This window comes from Neodiprion fabricii, chromosome 5, assembly GCF_021155785.1.
Source record: "Neodiprion fabricii isolate iyNeoFabr1 chromosome 5, iyNeoFabr1.1, whole genome shotgun sequence".
NCBI lineage: Eukaryota > Metazoa > Arthropoda > Insecta > Hymenoptera > Diprionidae > Neodiprion > Neodiprion fabricii.
The window spans coordinates 18479028-18497623 of NC_060243.1; the positions used below are offsets into that span (position 1 = coordinate 18479028).

The window sequence follows — 18596 nt, forward strand, 5'->3', positions numbered from 1 at the left end:
AATTTCCCGATTATTGATAGGTTAGGATATTCAACTATACGGAAGAAAAGCCTTAATAATTTTTTAATTACTAGTTCAAAGGACATCTAAACAATACACTTTTCCTCACTGTACGCGTTATTATCATATGATAATCGCATTCAAATTTCCTTGCAATGGAAGCTTTTTTTAGTGAAAAGTTGGACATCGTAACAACAAAAAAGCAGTCCGAAGATTAATTTGGAACTTTGCAGCTTCCGAAAAATTTTTTCCTGAAAAATTCTCATTTTTCATACTTATTTACACCACAGAGAGTTACAATAAACTTTGAAACTGACATATTTTACTGACTGCGTTCGACTTATTGTATTTGGGTGAATAAGGTGCAAAATATGACTGTGCAATTAGTTTGGTAATTAAATGCACAAAATTTTCTTTACATATTATATGGATCGTAAGATTCTGACAAGGAAAGTGAAACACAATTGCTTACTTATTGCGAAAATATAAATTTACTCGAGTTATGAACTGTTGCAGCGTTGTCTGAGAAGCAAATATTTACACAGCATATATTTGCGCGACAATCATACTTCTGTTATATACACTGCGAACATACATGATATGCAAATATACGTATAATGCTATTCTCTCTTGTTGTCTTGCTGTGGTATGTAAAAAAAATTGCTATTCATTTAGATATAAATTCTACAATTCGTGGAACAATATGTCTTATTGCATCTTTTTTTTTAATGAAATTACAATCATACACGTAATATAAATATGAATATTTAAAAATTATCAACCTTCGACAATACGACCGACAAATCATAAGGATACAATCACGAAACAGCTGTTAAAACTACAATTCTCATAATCGTTCTCTTACAATTTTCATGAACACAATCAGAGCTATTTCCAAATGTTTACGCTGTCAACTATATATATTTTAAATCACGCTACCAATTATCTATTCTATCAATTATACACGAAATTGTGATATTTGAAGGATTGAACATAAAAATCACCATCTTTTAAGACAAATTTTCAAAATGTTAATAGTGATTATTACAGGCATTTATTTTCCGACGAAAAGGTTTCGCGAGCAGTGAATTTGTCAGTTCGAATATTGATGGCAGGATAAGTATATGTGTATGTAGGTATTTTCAAACTCAAGGAAAAAAGATTGGAGATGCCGGGGATCGAACCCGGGGCCTTTCACATGCAAAGCGAACGCTCTACCACTGAGCTACATCCCCGCACGTGATTACGATGCAAGCCTGTTGGGCATCGAATTTGTCGTTCCGAGAATTTCGAAAACTACATGGAAGACGAAAAAAGCTGGAGATGCCGGGGATTGAACCCGGGGCCTTTCACATGCGAAGCAAACGCTCTACCGCTGAGCTACATCCCCGCACGTGATAACGATGTAAACCTGTTGGGCATCGATATTGTCGTTCTGAGAATTTCGAAAACTACATGGAAGAAGAAAAAAACTGGAGATGCCGGGGATCGAACCCGGGGCCTTTCACATGCAAAGCGAACGCTCTACCACTGAGCTACATCCCCGCACGTGATAAAGATGCAAACGTGTTGGGCATCGATCTTATCGTTCAGAGAATATCGAAAACTACATAGAGAAAGAAAAAAACTGGAGATGCCGGGGATCGAACCCGGGGCCTTTCACATGCAAAGCGAACGCTCTACCACTGAGCTACATCCCCGCACGTGATTACGATGTAAACGTGTTGGGCATCGATATTGTCGTTCTGAGAATTTCGAAAACTACATGGAAGAAGAAAAAAACTGGAGATGCCGGGGATCGAACCCGGGGCCTTTCACATGCAAAGCGAACGCTCTACCACTGAGCTACATCCCCGCACGTGATAAAGATGCAAACGTGTTGGGCATCGATCTTATCGTTCAGAGAATATCGAAAACTACATAGAGAAAGAAAAAAACTGGAGATGCCGGGGATCGAACCCGGGGCCTTTCACATGCAAAGCGAACGCTCTACCACTGAGCTACATCCCCGCACGTGATTACGATGCAAGCCTGTTGGGCATCGAATTTGTCGTTCCGAGAATTTCGAAAACTACATGGAAGACGAAAAAAGCTGGAGATGCCGGGGATTGAACCCGGGGCCTTTCACATGCGAAGCAAACGCTCTACCGCTGAGCTACATCCCCGCACGTGATAACGATGTAAACTTGTTGGGCATCGATATTGTCGTTCTGAGAATTTCGAAAACTACATGGAAGAAGAAAAAAACTGGAGATGCCGGGGATCGAACCCGGGGCCTTTCACATGCAAAGCGAACGCTCTACCACTGAGCTACATCCCCGCACGTGATAACGATGTAAACGTGTTGGGCATCGATCTTATCGTTCAGAGAATTTCGAAAACTACATAGAGAAAGATAAAAAACTGGAGATGCCGGGGATCGAACCCGGGGCCTTTCACATGCAAAGCGAACGCTCTACCACTGAGCTACATCCCCGCACGTGATTACGATGCAAGCCTGTTGGGCATCGAATTTGTCGTTCCGAGAATTTCGAAAACTACATGGAAGACGAAAAAAGCTGGAGATGCCGGGGATTGAACCCGGGGCCTTTCACATGCGAAGCAAACGCTCTACCGCTGAGCTACATCCCCGCACGTGATAACGATGTAAACTTGTTGGGCATCGATATTGTCGTTCTGAGAATTTCGAAAACTACATGGAAGAAGAAAAAAACTGGAGATGCCGGGGATCGAACCCGGGGCCTTTCACATGCAAAGCGAACGCTCTACCACTGAGCTACATCCCCGCACGTGATAACGATGTAAACGTGTTGGGCATCGATCTTATCGTTCAGAGAATTTCGAAAACTACATAGAGAAAGATAAAAAACTGGAGATGCCGGGGATCGAACCCGGGGCCTTTCACATGCAAAGCGAACGCTCTACCACTGAGCTACATCCCCGCACGTGATAACGATGTAAACTTGTTGGGCATCGATATTGTCGTTCTGAGAATTTCGAAAACTACATGGAAGAAGAAAAAAACTGGAGATGCCGGGGATCGAACCCGGGGCCTTTCACATGCAAAGCGAACGCTCTACCACTGAGCTACATCCCCGCACGTGATAAAGATGCAAACGTGTTGGGCATCGATCTTATCGTTCAGAGAATATCGAAAACTACATAGAGAAAGAAAAAAACTGGAGATGCCGGGGATCGAACCCGGGGCCTTTCACATGCAAAGCGAACGCTCTACCACTGAGCTACATCCCCGCACGTGATAAAGATGCAAATGTGTTGGGCATCGATCTTATCGTTCTGAGAATTTGGAAACTACATAGAGAAAGAAAAAAAACTGGAGATGCCGGGGATCGAACCCGGGGCCTTTCACATGCAAAGCGAACGCTCTACCACTGAGCTACATCCCCGCGCTTGATAACGGTGAAAAATGTTTCGAGTTCTCCATGAACCGATTTATGGATCCGTTTCAGCTTCGTAAAATCGACGCGACTGCATTCAGTTAGGGCTAAGAAGATACCAGGTTGGACAAAAATTGGTATTTTTGTTAGTTTTGTCACGAGATAGTCGTACATTGTGTGTTCATCAAATTATTAAATAATAAATTATTACACACAAAGTGCAAATAATACTCATATTTTGAAGAACAGCCTGGACATCGATACTACTTGATTTCGAATGGCTTCAAGATGGTTAAAAATTTATTAGGTGATCTGTTCGTCTGATTTCACTCTACGATGCCCCATTTTGCTCAGAAGACTATTTTCTACAAATTCACTGCAACACATTTTTTTCAGTCTCGAATTTAATATTTCCACTACGATTATACATAATCAATATCAGTGCAATGTAAAGACTAAATATTTAACGATACAAATATGATTTTAAAAAAGTGGTTCAGCGCAGATTTTATGGGCTACAGTCTTTCGAATCAAACTAGACATCGTCAAGTAAAACAGACTAATCAAATAGAATTTTAACAATTTAACAAAGAGATTCGAAATGAAGCATCACTATTTAAGCTTTGGTTTACAATTCGGTATTTTCGATTTCTGTAGTTTCGGAAAGATATTTACAGTTTGCTGATATAAACATTTGATAAATACTCAATGTACAACTATCTCATAATAAAATAGTTACAAGTATTCATTTTTGTTGAACCATAACTTCCTTAAGAATAATTTGGCCACACTATCGAATGAAAAATTAACAAAATAACTTCATATTTAAAACACACGATCAGTATTGAAAGTATGAAACTATGAAGTTGATTGATTTGTAGTTCGTGAAGAGAATCGATGTGGAATAAAACAAAAAAATCGTAAATCCGAACAAAGAATTTGAAGATATTATCAACTTAAAAACACCTTCTAAAATGGATTCTCTATAACTGCAAGTAATGTATTCTTCAACAGTAGAATCGGTGTTTAGTTCTTTTTTCTCTATTAAAAACTTTCAATTGTTGAAAGTGTACTTAAAGAATTGGAACTTGCGCATTCCATCTCATCCATTCATGTGCGATCAAGAGCCGGTTGAATTAATTTAGTAAATTGTTCGTTGAAAAAGGAAGGTTTTTCGTGACTTCAAAATGAATTTTCACGAGTTGGGTGTCAAAAAATGAGAATATTTTCATTCCCGACAGTTTACTGAATTTCAGAGAATCTTATAAAGTTGAAAAATTAGGTCAATGGCGTTGTCCACTAATTCAACGTTTTTGGTGACTCAGATGAATGAATATTTACTTTCGAAAGCGCGTGTTTTAGGTATTTTTGAGGCCGAGGAATCCGATTATGATCATAAAAAATTATTTTTTCCGCAAATGCATACAGTTTTGAGCCGTCGAAATTCACGAATTTTACAATCATTTTCTCAAATGGTGTCATAGAACAAACATCCGGCTAACCAGCTAACTATTTTGACCGGCTAATTGTTTTAGCCAGCTAACTTTCAGCTAATTAGCCCAGTTAACCTTCTTGATCAGCCAATTGTAAGCCGGATAAATCGTACAGCACTAGTTTTATAATTCTTATTGTGTGGTGTGCATTTAACTTTTTGCAATACAGATATTCTGGTCAAAGAATCGAACCACACGTCTCAACTTCTTAGCTCTTTCTAACGACAGTCTTTCTTCTTGCAGTTTTATTATTATTATTGAACTATGCAATACCAACTCACGAGCAAGAAAAATACTAAAGTATAATTAGATTGACGTTACATTGCTACCAACATATCAACAATTCCAGTTTCAGTTTATCTAACCAGAACAAAATTCAAGCTTACAATACAATACATATGAAAAGTACTTGGTACTATTAAACTTGTAGATTCTACAGAGTCAAATATAGTTGACTGTCCATGGGGATGGCCATACCATAGAAACTAACAAACTAATACATGCAAAAGATACAAATAGTACAGTATATAAAGATTTCAGAACGATTTAACTAATATATGTAATAAAGTACTGCCGTATGGATCATTCTGTGTTATCCACTCTGCCAATTTTTTTTTTTTTTTTTGTGATTTTTTAAACTATCTTCTAGAGTTTTCCGTTCGAGAAATAATTGATCGAAGACCTTAGTAGCAATTATTCTACAAATTTTTTGTGTCAAGGTTTTTTTAATTATCGGAAAAACTATTTGGCTTGTTGTTTTACTAGTAGACGTCATAAACTCATCATTTAAAACGTTATAATTATCAAAAAGTGCTTCTGAGATATAAAATTGTTTAATTTTTAAATGGTGTGTCACGGTTTCAGATTTTCTGCGTACAATTTTCATCAACCTAACTTGAAGTTTTTGAATATGACACAATGTGTTATCGTAAGCTGTTTTCCAAGCAATGAAACCGTACGTTCCAATACTATGGAAAAAATCATAATGCATTCATGAATTTAGATAATTTTGCAAACAAGAAAATTAGGTATTTGGTTATTTTCTCTTACCTATTGGTTGACGTGTTCATTCTACTTTAATCTGCTGTTTAGTATTATGCCTACTGAATAATTACCGAATTCTGCTCTTTTTATTTGCTACCACTTACAATTATATTAAAATCTGTTTGGTACGCTATCTACATAGGAACCAAATGCAATAAAAACCATCGTAGAGATATTTAAAGACAATCGATTGACGATTAGCCATTTGTTAACTATTTCTAAATAATCATTAATTTATTCCGGTGCTAAGAATCATCTACCATCGGCACTCATGACTATTGCATCATCGGCATACGAAGAAACTACTCAGTACATTATGTACGTAAATAACAAATAGCAAGGGACCGAGAATATTACCTTGAGGAACTACCTTGTTGTCACAGAAATTGAGTTACTATACTGATTTTTAATTTTTGCCGTTTACTTTATATTCACTAAATAATTTTTAAATAATTTATGTGCCTTTCCTCCGATCCCATATCTGTACAATTTGTGTAACAAAACTTCGTGATTTACTATATCGAATACATTTTTCAGATCAATGAAAGTTTTAATTACTTTCATGTTTTTATCACTGTTATTTACCAAAATATTAATTTTTTCGACATGACATTACGTTTGATTAAAAAGTTATACAGTTTTATATGAATCAATTTTTCAAAAACTTTCGCAACATTAGAAGTAAGTCAAGACCTCTTACTTTACAGGCGTACAGGATTAAGAAACGTAGCTATGCAGGTTTCTAATTCTCAAAGCAGAGACAATAGTACAATTGAAACGAAGAAGTAGAAAACAACGGGTGGAGAGTAAAAAAATCGTGAGTATAGAAAAAAAGATATTATTAATGCAAACCTTAGCGACCTCGAACTCTCTCATCACGTGACCTTGCGCTTCGAGTTAAACAATATGTATGTACAATGTACATGCAATAATGAACGAGTGAAAGACACAGTTTTGCGGTGGGGAAAGAACACGATCATGCTGCAGCGGAAGTAGTCGAAATACCGATGTAAACGACCGTAACAGCTGTCAAGGCTTGTGAGGTAACACGCGTGTATTTTCTGCCGCAGGATCATTTCGACCAATAAATAACTGCAATTTCGCATCGAGACGAAATAATTCATCCATCGCCATTGTGTAATTGTTTGGTCCAGACAGAATTATTGCAGAAATTGCGTGATTCAATTTTAACGAAAGTCCAAAGGATACAACTGAAGCGAATTCTGTGGAATTTTGAATTAAAAAATGGTACACCTGCTTTTTTGAAATCACTAGTTGCGTTTTCTTTTCTCTTTGTTCTATCCCCTTGAAACAAAATTCAATTCATAAACTCATAGTTGCTCATTTCATTTGCATAAACAAATTTTTAATAAGTACCGTTTAATTAAGGCGACTTCCGCAGAAAACAAGAACAGTTTATCCACCATCCAAGAATAGTGAAGGTTTCACTATTGACGACGAAATGAGCTACAATGTAAAGTTTTTGACTATTGGATGTATCCCATTCTATAAAAATTTTACAATATTAAAATTGAAATTATGGAATAAAAAATTGTTTTCATTTTCAAACGATCTCATATTGATCAAATCAACCTTAAAAATTTATTGCACTATCGAACATAAGATTTTTATTCACATTTTACCGTCTTGACAAGCTTTTCCTCAGACCATTCGCCGGAAATTTGTTCTTATTGTCCACCATAGGTACAAATTTTGTAAAATGATTCCCCGCTGGAATTCAAAACATACTAAGAAATTTTTAATTTTTTTTTTTTTATAGCCACTAGAAAATTCTAGGCAAATGAATGCTGTTACAATTTTTTTAGAATCAAAAGAACGTGTGGCACAAGTAACTATTTAGTAGTAATTATAGCTGTCGATACTATATTTTTTGGTTATTGCAACATTAGATCAGTTATTTTTTTTTTTTTTTTAGCTTACTACATTTTTTCAGTTACATGAGGTCTCGGTATAAATTTATTGTTTCACGACGGTCAAATCATCGCAATAGTCACAAGAAGATTTAACACAAGTGACTAAAATGTAAAAGCATTTCAATACGTACTAGATATCCCAGCCATAGACACAAAAATACTTTCCAGTTTGTACACGGAACTGTATTCTTCGATTACGGTAAAAAAAGAATATAACCAAGGACTGTGTAGTTGATCATCTTGCGGCAGTGTCCTGATTTAAAGGCCTAGCAAAAATGATTTTCGTACATTTTTTTTTTTTTTTTTTTTTTGACAGGGAGAAAAACAACGAATCTTCTTAAAATTTTGAGTATATTTTAAGACACATTTGAAAAGTTCAAGACAAAAGTTTTACATATAATTTCACTATCGGTGAACTAAAAGCATTGATAAAAAAGTCATTTTATACCATTTTTATTGCACGAATAAAGAAATTTCTTTTGTAAAAATCGTCACCTTTTCAGTCAGTATCGAAAATTAATATGATTTCACGATTTGTAATGTTCTTTTTTTCAGGTCATCGATAGTGAAAATATAAGTCAATTAAAAAAAATTTAAGTATACTTACGTTTCAGATAAAAATGGCGCACTCCGTCTTTCCCGCCAATTCGAGACTCCAGCGGCGATGCACCATACATATATAGTCAGTTAATAATCAGCAAAGTACACTCAAAACATTAAGAAGCTTCGTATTTTTTTTTCTATCAAAAAAAAAAAACAAAAACGCCAAAAAACTTCTTTTTTAGATTTCTAAATCAGGGCACTGCCTTAACTAGAAATTTTTCTCCGTGCAGTCGAATAGTCGGCGATATTTGTCTTCTACCAGAATTAGGCACCCCCAGCATCTGGATGCATGAAGGTAAAACGTAAATGTGTCCGTCTTACTGCACTTTAAGCGACTCCAGGCGCCGCAGCTGTCGTATTTTTGGCACTGAGCGTCTGGTCTTGAAGGGTTTTTTAAAGCTAGATAAGGAAACTTTACATGCCTCGGGATGCTGCACGCAAAGCTGAGCAAATGATCGCCGGAATTTTTCTTAAACTTACACAGCATTCATTCGTTTGGATGTCGCATCAGCAAAAAAAAAAAAAAGACACACGGCGAAGGTTTACTTTACGATATTTATTTTTCCAAGCCAAATACGGCCATTAATATGGCGAAATAAATGTTTATTGTTTATTTGTGTTTTTCATTTCGTTCAGATCACTCACGTTTTGGAGAATGGTCATTATTTCAGATTCAGAGAATTAAACTGTAAGTAAGAATACTCGAGGAAAATAATTTCTGTAACTAAATGTTATGATGATTTAATTGGTACATTAATTTAATACACTGTGTGGTGAATATTCAACTTGTTTCATCTAAATTCCTATTTCCCCACCAAGAATAATGAAATCTGAGCCTCCAAATATATCTGAATAATAACTCTGCCTTCATCTTTATAATGCCACGTTTGAAATTCCACTATTAATGAATTATAAAATCTTATGCAATGATAGAATAATTTTACAATCAAATATGTAATCATATGCATGATATTTTATACAGTGGTAGCAAACTTGTATCACTCAATTCTTCATTACATCTATTTGTACTGTTGTAATATTGTATCGAACTGCACGAGCATATAGAAGCTATCTTTCAAGATTATTCGAAATCCTGAGATTCCTGAACGACAATTTTGACAAAATCGTAAATGAAAAAGACGCATCTTCGATCAATATCTGAAATCCATGATAATCAATTATTTCCAATTTCTTTGCAATTCTCATTTCTTTGAGGTCTCACTATTAGAATTAAATTGTGTATAGCTAGTTTTTTCATCGTCAAAGCCGAAGCCGAATAATTTTTTTCGGAAATAAATGTGGGTATGTAATAAAGTTACAGATTTCCGAAAAGCTTCGATAAATCGATAAACGTCACGCTTTAAAAAAGAAAAATCAGAGAATATATTTTTATAAAACGCGAGCATGTTTGATCCATTTTTCCATGTGTGTTTCCCGTGCACAAAGTACCCGTTTCTACGATGGACGAGTAACTCTGCAAACACGCACGCGCAGAGTACTGAAAAGACCATTTTTAAGTCCCAGGAGTTGAAACTGGTAATTTCAGTACTCCGCGCATGCGCGTTGGCGAACAAATCTGACGTTACACGACCCTAACCTCAATTTCGTGCTTGGCGAAAAAACGCGTAACATATTCTAGTTACGTAAAGAATCGTGCGCAATATTCGTCTTCGACTACGATTCATGTTGCAAACTTACGCTCGGCGCGAAAAGACCGAGTTTAACCTCCTTGTTACGCAATATACTATTTTTCAAACAAAACTCACGTTTAAAAATTACATCTTTGAATTTCGGAATCAAAACGACAGATCGAAACAGATTGAAAAACTGTTTTTGTTTTTGTTTTTTTTTTTTTTAACACCATAACAATGTGTAACGCGTTGAATGAGAATTCGTCGATAGTTTTGAATAAAAAAAAATTGAATTTCGGTGAGGCGGTTTCGGGTTTCGCTCTTTCACCGACTCGTGAAACGGTTCGCAATGCTCGAGTGCGTTGGGCAGGTGCCCAACAGCCCAACGTCCGGTCCGTGTCACGTGTATGCCGGTACCTGGCGTTTGTTCCTCGTGGTTCTACACGTTTGGTGTTAGTATATAGGGCATTCCCTGCCAATTTCACGTCTCGCCTATCCGCGATCTGACCTTGCATATTATTCACACTCGTCTCGAAACTCGAATAAACGTACTGACAGTTTTTAAGATGGATTTATTTGAAATCACTTTACCTTGTTTACTTTTTTGTTTCGTTTTTTCTTAGTATCGCTAAAAAGCATTCATGTTGAAATAATTTCACTCTTAAGAAAGGCCCAAAAGTTTGTTTTTTTCGTTCGGTTTACCTGTATGGTTTCGAAAATTTGCACACCGGATCAAAGAATAGGGACGAGTTTTTTTTTTTTTTTCTTCTATTTATCCAACCAATTTCGCGCAATTCCTTTTGTCACGGTATTATTAACGTATTGGTTAATTTAAATTAAAATATGCGTATTTATTAAAATTTGTCGGAGGGAAAAAAAGGGGTTTGAGGTTTTCGTGAATCAAATTTTTCTTACTTCTCTGTCCACTTTTTTCGGCTGTTTCTTTCAAAACGAATTTATCCATTTCCGACGATTTTGAGAAACGAAAGTACAGTTGGAAGATTTCTCAGAATTGAAGAAAACGGAAACTGCAAGTTTGTATGTTTTTATTTTTTGGTAATCGTGAATCATAAAAACAGGGTTGCGCAAAGAAAAGAAAAAGAAGAACGCTCAATCAAGTTGGTACACGGAATGCTTCGTACGTAATGTCAAAATGCTGTGTAATTCTATCCCCTGCAGTATATACATATATACTAGGGTGGGTCAAAAAAATCAAGTATTTTTTTTTTTGGATTCGACACACGAAAACTAGTTCCTAGCTACCTCTAGAAAGTACTTACCAAATCTAAGCTCTTAATATTAACGGGAAGATTATGCTCATCATAGTTTTCCATTTTCAATTTAGTCTTATATAAAAATGGCCATATCTTATCACCAATAGATTGTTAAATTAGTTGCATCGTCAATATTTATAGGAAATTGAACGCTCTACAAAAATGGTCTCTTATACTTTTTTCATTAATCTAACCATTTAAAAGATATTCAAGGTGAAAGGTTGAAGTATTTTAAGGAAAATAACTTTTTGTTTTGAATTTTGTAACTTACTAAAAAATAATTATTGTCAAATGAGTTTCAGATATTTTCATAGGAAATTGAACGCTCTACAAAAAAGGTTTCTTGTGGTTAATCGATTACTGTAACCATTTAGAAGATATTCGCAGTAGAATCCCAATGCCTGTTGATTTTAATAGTTTTTAAATAATTATTTCCAATTTATCCATTTATTTGATGGATTTTGATATAATTTATGATCTATTCCAGAAAGAGAAGGTTTTTATTTAAGAAATATCATCAAATATATCAGCAGAAAAAAAAAATTCTATTTTACCATATGAAATTTTATAATTCAATACAGTATTGATACAAAAATATATTTTTGTATCAATACTGTATTGAATTATATATTTTTGTATCAATACTGTATTGAATTATAAAATTTCATATGGTAAGATAGAATTTTTTTTTTCTAGAATTTTATAATTCAATACAGTATTGATACAAAAATATATTTTTGTATCAATACTGTATTGAATTATAAAATTTCATTTGGTAAAATAGAATTTTTTTTTTCTGCTGATATATTTGATGATATTTCTTAAATAAAAACCTTCTCTTTCTGGAATAGATCATAAATTATCTCAAAATCCATCAAATAAATGGATAAATTGGAAATAATTATTTAAAAACTATTAAAATCAACAGGCATTGGGATTCTACTGCGAATATCTTCTAAATGGTTACAGTAATCGATTAACCACAAGAAACCTTTTTTGTAGAGCATTCAATTTCCTATGAAAATATCTGAAACTCATTTGACAATAATTATTTTTTAGTAAGTTACAAAATTCAAAACAAAAAGTTATTTTCCTTAAAATACTTCAACCTTTCTCCTTGAATATCTTTTAAATGGTTAGATTAATGAAAAAAGTATAAGAGACCATTTTTGTAGAGCGTTCAATTTCCTATAAATATTGACGATGCAACTAATTTAACAATCTATTGGTGATAAGATATGGCCATTTTTATATAAGACTAAATTGAAAATGGAAAACTATGATGAGCATAATCTTCCCGTTAATATTAAGAGCTTAGATTTGGTAAGTACTTTCTAGAGGTAGCTAGGAACTAGTTTTCGTGTGTCGAATCGAAAAAAAAAAATACTTGATTTTTTTGACCCACCCTAATATATACATATATATATATATATATATATATGTGTGTGTGTGTGTGTGTACAAATAGAAGGGAGCCTCGTTGAATATTATTTTATACGTGTGGGCGATATTTCTTCGATGTATAAATTATCACGCGTACGTAATTTGTGTGGCAATTCTACTCACAGGCGGATATAATATCTTGAAAAGAATGCAGCACACACGTAACGATCCACCGTTCTTGTATTGTATCGCGGCTTGCGGGTAAAACGAAATGACTAACTCTTTTGGCATCCACGTCGCCGCTCACGTGTATCAGCTAAGCCCGGCCCCTCGGGCCTAAAGAGTAATCTTGTGCGTAATAACGAAGAATGAACAGAAAAATAATGGAAAAACGTAAAACCATAACAATAATGACCATGACAATTAACGGGGTGCAGGGATTCTGACGACGAGTTGTTCGTATTTATTTATTTACTTTATTTTTTTTTTTCTTCTTTCAACATTTTGGAACAAACTGAATTCTTTTTCGCGCTTATTCCGGGAATAGTAAAATTCGTGCAACTGATGTAAATAAATGTGGAATAAGAAAAAAGAACGAGATCTAACGATTTTCAAATTTTCAACGCACGTTGGGTAAAATTGAGTCAGGAATATTACCTACAATGAGAATATTTTTATTTGTCACGGTTGCTTGATAATTCTGGTAAAATGGACATGATCGTTGCAATAACAAATTAAATATTATTATAGTTGCACCGAAATGTGGTTCAGTTGGTAAATAATTATTGTAATCGTAATATTCTACGATATTTTCATGCAAAAGGTTCGGTTTCGTGCCGAATTCAAGGCTCGGATACGAAGTGAGATGATTTCGTTACGACGATTCTCTTGGGAGTAAAAAGATTTCTGAAAATCAGTGAGCATAATTGTACTCTTTCAGATTAACTGAAAAATCCAAAGACCAACGTAACAGTTAACGAATTTCAATTACGAGAAAAAATGTTCGTTTGAGGTTTCCCCATCTTCTTTATATAATAACATCACAGCTCCAAATTCATGTCAGATGAAAGCCTAATAGTTGAAATCGTAATATTGTGACTACTTTAAAAGCATGAACATAAAATCTCGAATACAAATTACAAATTGTAATTTTAACCGCTGCTATATTTATTCCGGTCTTATAGCTACAGCCACGCGATGTTGAGAGTCCTTTACCTAGTTTTCATGTTGTTTTATCAATAATACTGTACAACATGATAGTGTGTTGCACCCTAGGAAATGCACGCCATTAATCATCGCACGATAATTTTACAAGCTACAGCAATGTCGTCGATGTACGAAATTCTGATTACATATTTTTTTCGTGTTTTTTTTTTTTATCGATTCATTCACAAAGAAGAGCATCCAAGAATAATAGCGACGTATTGCACCTATTCAAAACGCAAAAAAGGAAACAGTTATAGAAAAACATCGTGAATGAAAAAATTAAACCAATGTCGGAAAGATTACAATGATTGTATTAAGTGAAAAGTCAAAAAATTTTGAATGCATAAATTATTCAACTGTCATGTGGAAACCAATACTTACACTTGTGAGAGAAATTTTTAGTTCCGGTTACCGTTCAGTCCTTAACTGTTTTCATTTTTTACCACAATCGAAAAATATAGTTCTAGGTAAAAAATGAAAATTAGTTTTCTAGCTGTTACCGGAAAGTCTAGTATCCGTTACTATTCTTTCTCATTACGATCGCTGTTGCTATATTTTCTTGTAATTGTTGCGAAAATTTAATACTTGTGCAAGAATAAATTGACGTTGAAGCCTTGTTTAAATAAAAAAGTATAGTAAACCGAACAAACTGATTTTGCGTTGCAATTACCAAAAAAAGATCGACGATAGCGCAAAATGGTTACGCGTACCTCGTTTTTCGTGATTCCAACAATAATCAAGCAGTTTTTTTTAACAATACCTGTTTTCCTGAATTTTTCGAGTTACTGTAACAAATGAAATTCTTCTCTGTACAAAAAATCTCCATTTGGATCAACTGAATAACGGAATTTATTCTGACGCAATATGCAATCACATTATCGGTAGGATAATTCTCAACTAATGACAAACCTTCAATTTTTTACAGTTTTCCGGAATTTTACTAAAAGTTTTCAGTTAAAACGTGCGCTTGGTACAGCTTTGATCAAATATTATTGTGAGTCCACAATAATAAGCCATAATAAGATAATTTTAACTACCAAACAATCGGTAACCGCTTACTTACAGTCATTGACAGGTTATATCACCTTTATCGAGTAGTGTTTTTTGTATTTTAACCAAAGCTTTCTGTCAAAATAAAAAGTCTGAGACTGGTAATTATTATCGCCCAAACACTTATATTAGTGCTTAATTAATGTAATTGGGAAATTCATAGTCCGCTAAACAGTCAATATCGATTTACTAATTGAGCGTGCAACTTCAGATTGCAGGTTTTCAAACACCGGTTTGGATCGTCGTCATACATTCCTTATTCCGTATGCATGGTAGAAATCGTAACTGATACTAGTAATAGTGGTCATAAAAACCAAAAAAAAAAAAAAAATAAAACAACGAAACGAAGATGAAGAATCGTTAAAGAAAAATTCGCACAACGATCGTTAATTATACGGTGATTAAAAATTCCAAACGCAACATTCACACAGTTAAAATATCATAATATAAATTACCTTGCGTTGCAGCTGCTTTCCATGGATCACCAGTGATCGTTTTATGTAATGAACTCGATTCGAGCGCGTATCATCGTCAATATTTGGATTCGCACTGTCGTATCTCTACACCTGACACTTCAAATTTGCACAGTACTAGATTTCTTGACCTGATCCATTCGAGTCGCCGTCGCGTTCGCGTGATCGGTTTACGAGCTTGTGATCGGAGCGAAAAAATGTGAGTTTACTCAAATATAAAAGCCCCGAAAAAGTTCCCCACCATTTTTCATCGATCTTCGCGACGCAGTTGTTCTTCTTTTGATTTTTTTTCACTATCTTGGACAAGTTACGAGTAAATAAAATAAACGAACAACCGGAGCGTAGGTTTATTGTAAGGGAACCTGGACCTGCTTGCCTCGTGTCACGCGCACTGCACACACCGGGTGGCTTCGGTCTTCACTTCCTTACGAGCCGTATTATACCGGCACCGTTGTCATGTAAACAACCCTTGGCGACCAATCGCGTGCTTTCACAACTAAACCTGATGTTAATACACGCCTACATCAGGCCAATTTATACGGGGCGGGAAAAAGCGTTTCATCCACGCAAGCTTGACTTACTATCTTCTGATAATCGTCATCCAGTATTTGAACGCGAAGAAAATTAGCAAATCAGTTATTAGTTACTCCAAAATTATCTTTTCCTTCATCAAATTCCGCTTCGTTAACTTCGATCACAGTTTTTGAACCTTCGTAAAATAATTCGTCCATTTTTTTTATTCGACAAACATTTTTTTTTTGAACACTCCTTGGTTTTCGAACACTTTTTGTCAGGGCATGTACGATCAGTTCATACATCAGGAGAAACAAATGATTGTGAATAATAAGTAGCGTATTACCGTAAGTCGGTAAGATACCGACAGTAAATACGTACCGGCGAACGGTAAGCGAGTCATCGTCAACAGTCGGTAAGTGACGGCTCTTACCTATAAAAATGAGCACGAGCGATAAACGTCGAGGTCTTATCCGACTCGCCAACGAGTCATTTGCGTCAAACAAAATTCATTTAAACTTAAAGTCAACTATCTTCACATCCAATCTGACATATAAATACTTTGAATTATATTAATTCGTATCTCCATCTCATTGTAGACAAATTCTCTTTCGCTGAATTCAATTAATGCAAACAGCAAAGAGCTAACAATGGAAAATTGTTTTCTTTAACAACAACCAGCTGCATTATCTCGACTCAACTAAACGAGTGTTTCGTTTAAGAAAAAAAGTTTACTTGAATCCGCCCAATTTATTGACATCAATGTATCGATAATTCTATTGGACATATTTTTATTTACCACGAGCTACAAATGTCTACAAATTATTAAAAAAATTTACGTTCTAGTACTCATTTGGTTACACTTGAATATACACTTGCAAATAAATCGAATCGAAAGCTGATCGTACGTGACACTCGGAAGTCAAATAAAGCTGTGTTAAAATGGTTAAATTATAATTTTATGTAACACTGCGATTGTACTTTAAACTATTATTTCGAAAAATTTTACAACCGTATATTTTAGTAATGAATTATCTACTCATATATTTACAAGTTGAACTGACTTTTTCGAGTACAACACATCGCTCCTCGATTCGCGCTTTTGAAGAATCTTTAAAAGCGATAATATATAAAAAAATTAAAAATGCGCGCTACTCAATGAATTGAAAGGAGCCGGAGAAATTGAACCGGGAAGCTCAACGAAGCTCGAGCAGCTCAAGCGCGTGTGGAATGAAAGCTGTACCTTTAAGAATTTATTATAGTCAGTGCGGTCTGAGCCGTCCACGTGGACAGTCGGGTACAAAGAGAACATCGCGACTCGCTCTCTTCTCTAAACGCGCTGCAGCTTATCGCGCCAGAAAAAAGCTCGCGATAGGATTTAGCAAACAAAAAGTTCTTTGTCATAATTATTCTGCGAATTAATTTTGTTTTTTTTCTACAGATACTTACGGTTAATTATTCTCTTCGTGATTAAAAAAATAATTAAATCCTACGACTAACGATTTTTAAGAAGTTTGACAATTTTTAATAATCACATTATTCCAACGCAATCTTTCAGTAACGAATCTCAATCGGTTGATGCATAATAGTTTAATAAAATAACAAATTCAAACAAGTAATTCGATTGTTTTTTCGTTTCTTCCGTGCGCATTTTGTACTGTGATCTACATTTTGAAATTGTCAGCACCTGCGGTTGTTGAAGTGAAAATCAAATATAAAAATTGACGTGTAATAAATTGGAGATTATAAAAAAAAAAAAAAATTCAACACGATTGAATAAAAAAATTTATAAAAAAGGAAACAGTGCTCGTGAAGTTTATTTTTAAACAAAGTTTCTGATCTACAAAAATATACACATGCAACACACATTTTACGTGACATAATATAAGTGAAAAAACAGTTTGGGCCAAGATTCTGTTCGTTATACACAGAATCGTTTTATAATTAGTGAGTATATATGATATACCATAATTTATACAGATAACAATTTTGTAACACATGGATGTGAAATACCAGAAAGAAAGAGCAAAACAAAATTTTTAAATTATTATCGCTGCGAAAGTTATCTCGCGTTGTATAATACGAGCTGTTTCAGAATGTGTTGAAGTTAGTAATGAATTAGGGAGCCTGTCAACGTTCGAGACACGTTATATTAAATACGTTGATATTACTCGTTTTTTTTAATGAGCCGCGGTCACGCGCTTATAATAACGAAATTTTTGCAATAAAAATCAAAAACTTATCGTTCAACTGCAAAACACAAAAATGACATAATTTAATGGCATCGTTAAAACGATTAATTATACAATCTACCAATTGTTGACTCTGTAGCAATTGTCTAACGAGTAATAACGTCTCTGTCTAAGAAAATCTCTCGCTGTTGGTGATCTACACTACAAGCATGCGATCCTGGTGAATTTTCACGTAATTGCCATTGGAGTGCACCACGTGTTGCTAATTAAAATGTTATGCTATAATTGTTTCAATCGCCAATATTGCGAGGAGGAAAAAACGTCGAGAATCGGAAGGAAACAAAAATAATGACATACACATTGGCATAAGGAGGGTGAAGTTGGTAATGTTACTGGAAATCGA

General features: G+C 34.6%; 1 protein-coding gene and 12 non-coding genes across 14 annotated transcripts in view; 1 reads left to right on the forward strand and 12 right to left on the reverse strand.

Moving 5' to 3' along the window:
- Nucleotides 1-1163: 1163 nt before the first annotated feature.
- Trnaa-ugc lies at nt 1164-1235 on the reverse strand. The gene has a single exon. It is a non-coding gene; the product is annotated as a tRNA-Ala (tRNA).
- Nucleotides 1236-1318: 83 nt separating this feature from the next.
- Nucleotides 1319-1390, reverse strand: Trnaa-cgc. The gene has a single exon. It is a non-coding gene; the product is annotated as a tRNA-Ala (tRNA).
- Nucleotides 1391-1473: 83 nt separating this feature from the next.
- Trnaa-ugc lies at nt 1474-1545 on the reverse strand. The gene has a single exon. It is a non-coding gene; the product is annotated as a tRNA-Ala (tRNA).
- Nucleotides 1546-1628: 83 nt separating this feature from the next.
- Nucleotides 1629-1700, reverse strand: Trnaa-ugc. The gene has a single exon. It is a non-coding gene; the product is annotated as a tRNA-Ala (tRNA).
- Nucleotides 1701-1783: 83 nt separating this feature from the next.
- Nucleotides 1784-1855, reverse strand: Trnaa-ugc. Its single transcript has one exon. It is a non-coding gene; the product is annotated as a tRNA-Ala (tRNA).
- Nucleotides 1856-1938: 83 nt separating this feature from the next.
- Trnaa-ugc lies at nt 1939-2010 on the reverse strand. The gene has a single exon. It is a non-coding gene; the product is annotated as a tRNA-Ala (tRNA).
- Nucleotides 2011-2093: 83 nt separating this feature from the next.
- Nucleotides 2094-2165, reverse strand: Trnaa-cgc. Its single transcript has one exon. It is a non-coding gene; the product is annotated as a tRNA-Ala (tRNA).
- An 83-nt stretch (nt 2166-2248) lies between these two features.
- Nucleotides 2249-2320, reverse strand: Trnaa-ugc. The gene has a single exon. It is a non-coding gene; the product is annotated as a tRNA-Ala (tRNA).
- An 84-nt stretch (nt 2321-2404) lies between these two features.
- On the reverse strand, nt 2405-2476 carry Trnaa-ugc. Its single transcript has one exon. It is a non-coding gene; the product is annotated as a tRNA-Ala (tRNA).
- An 83-nt stretch (nt 2477-2559) lies between these two features.
- Trnaa-cgc lies at nt 2560-2631 on the reverse strand. Its single transcript has one exon. It is a non-coding gene; the product is annotated as a tRNA-Ala (tRNA).
- An 83-nt stretch (nt 2632-2714) lies between these two features.
- Nucleotides 2715-2786, reverse strand: Trnaa-ugc. Its single transcript has one exon. It is a non-coding gene; the product is annotated as a tRNA-Ala (tRNA).
- Nucleotides 2787-2870: 84 nt separating this feature from the next.
- On the reverse strand, nt 2871-2942 carry Trnaa-ugc. The gene has a single exon. It is a non-coding gene; the product is annotated as a tRNA-Ala (tRNA).
- Nucleotides 2943-17275: 14333 nt separating this feature from the next.
- Nucleotides 17276-18596, forward strand: part of LOC124182461 (sphingomyelin phosphodiesterase) — a 45702-nt gene continuing 44381 nt past the window's right edge. For both annotated transcript variants that reach the window (XR_006870772.1, XM_046569774.1), the window contains exon 1: nt 17276-17948. The gene's annotated coding sequence lies outside the window, so the exon portion shown is untranslated. The remainder of the gene's footprint in view (nt 17949-18596) is intronic.